Source organism: Leucopleurus acutus (assembly GCF_964270905.1).
Source record: "Leucopleurus acutus genome assembly, chromosome: 18".
In the NCBI taxonomy this organism is placed as follows: domain Eukaryota; kingdom Metazoa; phylum Chordata; class Mammalia; order Artiodactyla; family Delphinidae; genus Leucopleurus; species Leucopleurus acutus.
This window is the reverse complement of record NC_139160.1, coordinates 9,132,471-9,138,518: the sequence shown is the minus strand read 5'-3', so window position 1 is coordinate 9,138,518 and position 6,048 is coordinate 9,132,471.

Genomic DNA, 6,048 nt, shown 5'->3' with positions numbered 1-6,048 from the left:
AGTGAACTAACTGGACTAGTTTAGTAGTCCCTTAAACTATATTGTAGTCCCCTAAACTGTATTACACACCCTTCTAAAGCTGTCATGTGAAAAGTCCTAATAATTTCCTAGCTTCCTTCTTTTGCTCTGAAAATCCATCGGTAGCTCCCTTAACTGGCTTTGTAACTCAAAGCCCTAAACTATGTTCTCCCAAAATACTTCTGCAAGAGCATCTCCCCACTACCCAACCACAACGCAGATAAAGTTCTCCCCTTCAGCCAAGTTGATTTCAATTCCCAAATGAACATGTGCGGTATGCACCCAAGCTCCAAACATCCACATACTATCTATAAGGGGCTAACAGTATTATCACCTCTCCAGGATTTTTTTCATGATAACTAGGGGCATCCAAGGGGCATACGCAGAAGACTACCTAGTGAACCAGTTAAACCCATCCACCAAAGAATGTAAATTATGTAAAGTAAATAAATTTACATTTTTATCCATCACTATCTAAGATTTGTCTGAAGCATTTTATATGCTTTCAATAAATAGAAAGCAGCCTGGGTTTAAGTAAGTTATTTAAATTCTAGTCCAAACCAATGGCATAAGTATTACTTCAGACCATCAACTCTGGCTCTACTCTGTGACCTTTGGGCAAGTCTAGGTTTCTTTATAAAATGTTGATAATACACATTTCTCACAGTGGGAGATAATGTAGGGAAACAGGTAACAGAGTATCCAATAAAATGTGGCCAATGCTAGGTTATCACCTTGACTGGGAAATTCCAACATAATTTGAGCATTACGTCACTACTTCTTTAAGACTTATTAATATTTATTCAATCAATGTTGGTTTGATGATTAATATTTGAGGTAGTACCGAAAGGGCATAGCTTTGGAGTAAAACACATGTGATCGACCCCTCAGTCATCACTTTAGAGATGAGGAAGCTTGAGTAAACCATTACAATCTCTGACCCTCAGTTCCCACATCTGTTAAAGGGCATACCATCAATGACCACAGAGCTACAGTGAGGACTACATGAGATGACAGTGTATGTAAAGCTTTTAGTAAGTTTATCTGGCACAATAAATTAACAGACTTCTTCGTCTTAAATCGAACAATTTTTACTGTCTTATCTACATTTTAATAAAGTAAAGTTAATTTAGATTATTCAACAAACGTTTTTGAGTACTATGTACACTAGGCACTGTGCTGTGTGCTAGAGATAAACTAGTAAAAAAAAAAACCACCACCTCTGTCTTCATGTCATTTACAATGTTGTAGGCAGTAGGACAAGCGTTAATCAAACAATTCAAATGCCAACTGTGCTAATAAGCTCTATAAAGAGGTAAACTAAGGGGGCGGATAACAGTGGGGTTTGTCCTGATCACAGAAATCTAGAAAGGCTTCCTAGGAAAAATTCTTACTTGTAGTGTATGAAACAACTAGATGCAGCAGAAAAAGGAAGAGTGCTCCAGGCAGAATGAACAGACTATTATTTTATCGTTTGAATGTCTATATACCTTTATATGCACCCTAATAACTTGTACCTCTGGCAGCTAGGTATAAGGGGACTGAAAGACTAGCCTAGCTGACAGAGACTAAGAAGAAAAGACTGGCTAGATAGGACTGACCAAAGACACTGAGCTTTGTAGAGCACATTATCCTAAACGCAATGGTGTAGTGTTATGGGATTGGAGGGTTTACACTGTAGGGTTGTTGCTGTTGCTGCTGCTGACAGGATCACTGTATTTCAAAATATAGTCTGGCTACACTGTGAAAATAAATTTGAGGTCAGGCAAGAGCAAATGTGAGCAGACAAGTTTGGAGACAAAGAAATGAGAACTACTTTTTTTTAATACACTGATGAAAAAAAGTAGAAAAATTCCAGGAATAATCAGAAGGTAAAATCAACAGGACTTGATGACACAATGGATATGAGCATAAGGAAGAGGAGTTGGGAGGTAATTTCTAGATTTCTGATCTGCATTGCTAGCTGAATGCTAGTTCTATTTTCAGATATATAAAGACGACCAGATCCAGGAAGGAAAGGTTATGCACTCAGTTTTAGACATGTTGAGTCCAAAGTATTTTTTTTTAATTAAAAAATAAGAAAGAAAAACAGGTCCAGATCTTGCCACTCTCCTACTCATCAAAGCCCTGCAGTGGATTCCCATCAAACTCTGAACAAAAGTCCCAAGAGGCATACAGGTATGATCTGATTCTTTGCTATCTTCTGAATTTCTCTCCTACCCTTTTATCCCTTGGTCACTTTCACTCCAGAAACACTGCCTTCTTGAAATCCTTGATGTACTTATTCTTCCCTAAGGACTTTTGTACGTACTCTTCCCTCTGCCCATAATACTTTTTCCCCCCATATGGCTTGATTCCTTCACTTAATGGAAGTCCATGATCAGATGTCACCTTCTCAAAGAACCTTCTTTGCCTGTCCTATGTAAAACAGTCTTCCTGCTGAGAGGCTGGGCTGGAGAGAAAAGCTGAATGACATCTCTGGTAGTCTTGCAAGGCATGTCACATAATACAAGTCTTACTCCCAAGACTTTTGAAACAAGTTTGAGTCTAACAAAAGCTGCAACCCAAGCCCAACTCCACGGATTGAGGTAATCAAGCCCTAAAATGCCTAACAGAAAAACAAGGCAAATTCTCTCCTGGTGGAAAATGACATCAACTTCAATCCTTCAGTTCTTTTATAAACATTCTCCTGCAGAAGGGGAAAAAATTAAAAGCCCTATAAAGTGAGAGAAAGAAGTGTGACCAGGAAAAATGTGACTGGTAATCAAGAAAAAAAAGAACTAGGCAATGGGATCAGATCCACAGATGATGCAGATGTTAGACTTAGTTATATAATTCAAATGTTTGCCAGCTGTATTTTTTTTAAATGGGAGGAAAGAGTAAAAAGACAGAGACATTCAAAAGAAAAATGAAATCTATAAAATATAACTGGACATTGTAAAACTAAAAAATACAATATTTGAAGTCAATTAATTGGGTTGATTAAATGGAAGACTGCACAGTGCAGAAGGCAGGCTTGATAAATCTGAAAGATGGGTCAACAGAAAACACCCAAACAGATGCACAGAGAGAAAAAAAAAAAAGCAGAAAGATCAGGGAAGAAAATAAAAAGCACATGGGACACAAACAGTAAAGTATATTTATAACTGTAGTGTCAGAAAGAGAGAAGTGATAATAGAGTAGAAGTAATATGTGAATGGATAATTTTTCACAAATGATGGAATACTTCAACCCACAGATTCAAGAGCTCAGTAAACCCCAAGCATGATAAATAAAATGAAAAACATAAGTAGGCTCAGCACAGTCAAACTGCTAAAAACAAAGATAAAGAGAAAATCCTAAAAGCAGCCAGAAAAAAAACACACATTACCTACAAAGAGCAAAAAGGTTTTAAGGTGACTTACAACAAAAAATATGAAAATCAGAGGACAACAGAATGCTAACTTTTAAGTTGCCAAGTAAATAAAACTGCCAATCTAGAATTCCATATCCAAGGAAAATACCCTTCAAAAATGAAGGTGTGATTAAGACCTTTCAAACAAACGCTGAATGAGTTAACTGCCCCCAGGCCTGCAGCATAAGCAATATTAAAAGTTCTTCAGGCTTAAGAAAAATGAATTAAGATGGAAGCACAAAACTACCAAAAAAAAATAAAAAAGAAAAAAGTGCAAAGAAAAAATGTATGTATAAACAAGTAAGAAAACTGACTATTGAAAGCATAGATATTCCGACATTTATAACCACAAAATATATAACAACTATAGCACAAAGAGTAGAGGCGCAGCAAATGAAATTGAACTGTTTTCAAATCCTTGCATTGTTCAGAAGGTGGCAAAAACATTAATATAGCGCAGACTATAATAAGTGAAATACAGATATTATAATCTGTAGGGTAACCACTGAAATAATAATACAATCGGGTGTAACTAAAAAGCTAATAAAAGAGATAGAATAGTAAGAAGTACTTTACCTAGCCAAAGGAAGGTAGGAAAAGGAGAAAATAAAGGAATAAAGAAAAAATTGGCAAAAAAATAGCAATAAAAGCTACTGTATCAGTGATTATACCAAAAATAAATAGTCTAAACACTCTAATTAAAGAACAAAGATTCTAAGATTGGATAAAAGAACAAGACCAAAGTATAAAATGTTTACATGACATGCACTTTTAAACATAAGGACATAAACAGGTTGAAAATAATGGAACAGAAAAAGTTTTGTCACGCAAACAATAGTTAAAACAAAACTGGTTGTCAATTATCAGATAAAGTAGGCATGAAGTATTCATACAGCTAACAAATGATGTTTTATAATTATAAAAGTGTCACTTCATCATAAAGACATTAACAAACCTAAATTTTACTGAATAATGCAGCTTCTACGTATATAAAATAGCTTCTCCTCCAATCATTTCTACTCTCTATCCTGCTTTCCTTTTCTAATCTCCATACTTTTCACAGTATGACATTATATATTACTTATTGTTTTCCTTAGTCCCCCACCTCTTTGTGGAGAGTGTAAGCTCCACAAAGGCAGAGACTTTTTCTATCCTGATCACACTATATCCTCTGTAACTAGCCTAGCACATAGTAGGTACTCAATAAATATTCACTGAACAAATTAATAAAACTGTCACTACAGTAACTTATTTTCTTAGTGTTTACTTTTAAAGTTTATATTATACATTTCTTTTCTTCAGTTATGCAACCTTTTAAATAATACTTAGTAAGTCTCTGCCAGCCAAGATGTTGCATGAGAAGTTTAAACAAGAAGTCTGAAAAATGTTACTACAAAATATATTTCCTCTTTATGAAACAAAGCCTCCAAAATTAAAAATCACTAAAATGTGCCTTCCTCCATTTAGTAAACATATTTAAATATATATAGATAGATTCACATAAATAAAATAATACAGTTATATATTAGCTTTCATGTTTATTCAACTTCACAGAAAATCCAAAAGTGTGTCTGAAAATTGATTATCTATCTAAATACCAACTGTTCATTACGGTGACATAATACTATGTGGTAGGGGAGATATGCCTAAGTTAAACAAATTCTTAAATTCCTGACATTCTTTAAGTGGGCAAAAGGAAAATCAAAAATCAAACTTACAAGTTATAAGAAAATACAGAAAGTAATGTAACCTTTAATACCCGGAACAAGTTTTACAGCCACATTTGTAATTTACATATACAGTGGAGATCACTGAAAAAGCTTCCTGTTGCACTGCAGCAAGAAATTTTATTATAGTGTAGATTAAACGGATTTGCTACAGACTGCAGCAAGACAACCTCACTGAAGAATCATAAGATCTTCATAATGGAACTTGTTACAGTGAGTTAAATATTTTCTTAACTTTTTTATACAGTATATATTTTCAAAATGAACATTATCACTGAAGAGTTTGCTAACCACTGTTAGCAATTAACGTTTTACACATACTTAATTTTACTTTAGTTACAGTATGTGGTTCTCCAAATGTTAGTACATGAAATGTTAAGTTTCAACATAATGAGATAATCCCCTAAGATGACTCAGGACATCAAAACTTTGATCATTATTGCACCTATTTTTTCTACAGAAAAATGGAAAATTTACATCATAATCCTCCCAAAAAGTGAACAGACAAGTTATAAAATCACAGACTCACTGTCATTGAACAAAATCTACAATGAACATTTTTTGTGAACTGATGTACAGAATTAAATGTGCAGTGAAATTTGGTTAACTATGATCATGCAAATAAAAATCCTCCACAATCATTTTTTCACTGTTTTATAAAATGGTCTTAAAGATATACTCCCATAAACATTTCCGGTGCAATTTAGTCAACGACAAAAATACAAAGCTATCCCTTATTCTTTATTTTATAGATTTAAAAACATGCCTTTGTACTGCTGAAATAGAAATAGCGTGTTTGGGAGAACTGAGCTAATGACACATTTAAAAACCAACTGTATCTTGGTCCAACATTAGCTGCCTTGATATACAGCAGCCTCCCATAATCACTGGTGTCAGTACTGTTGTAGA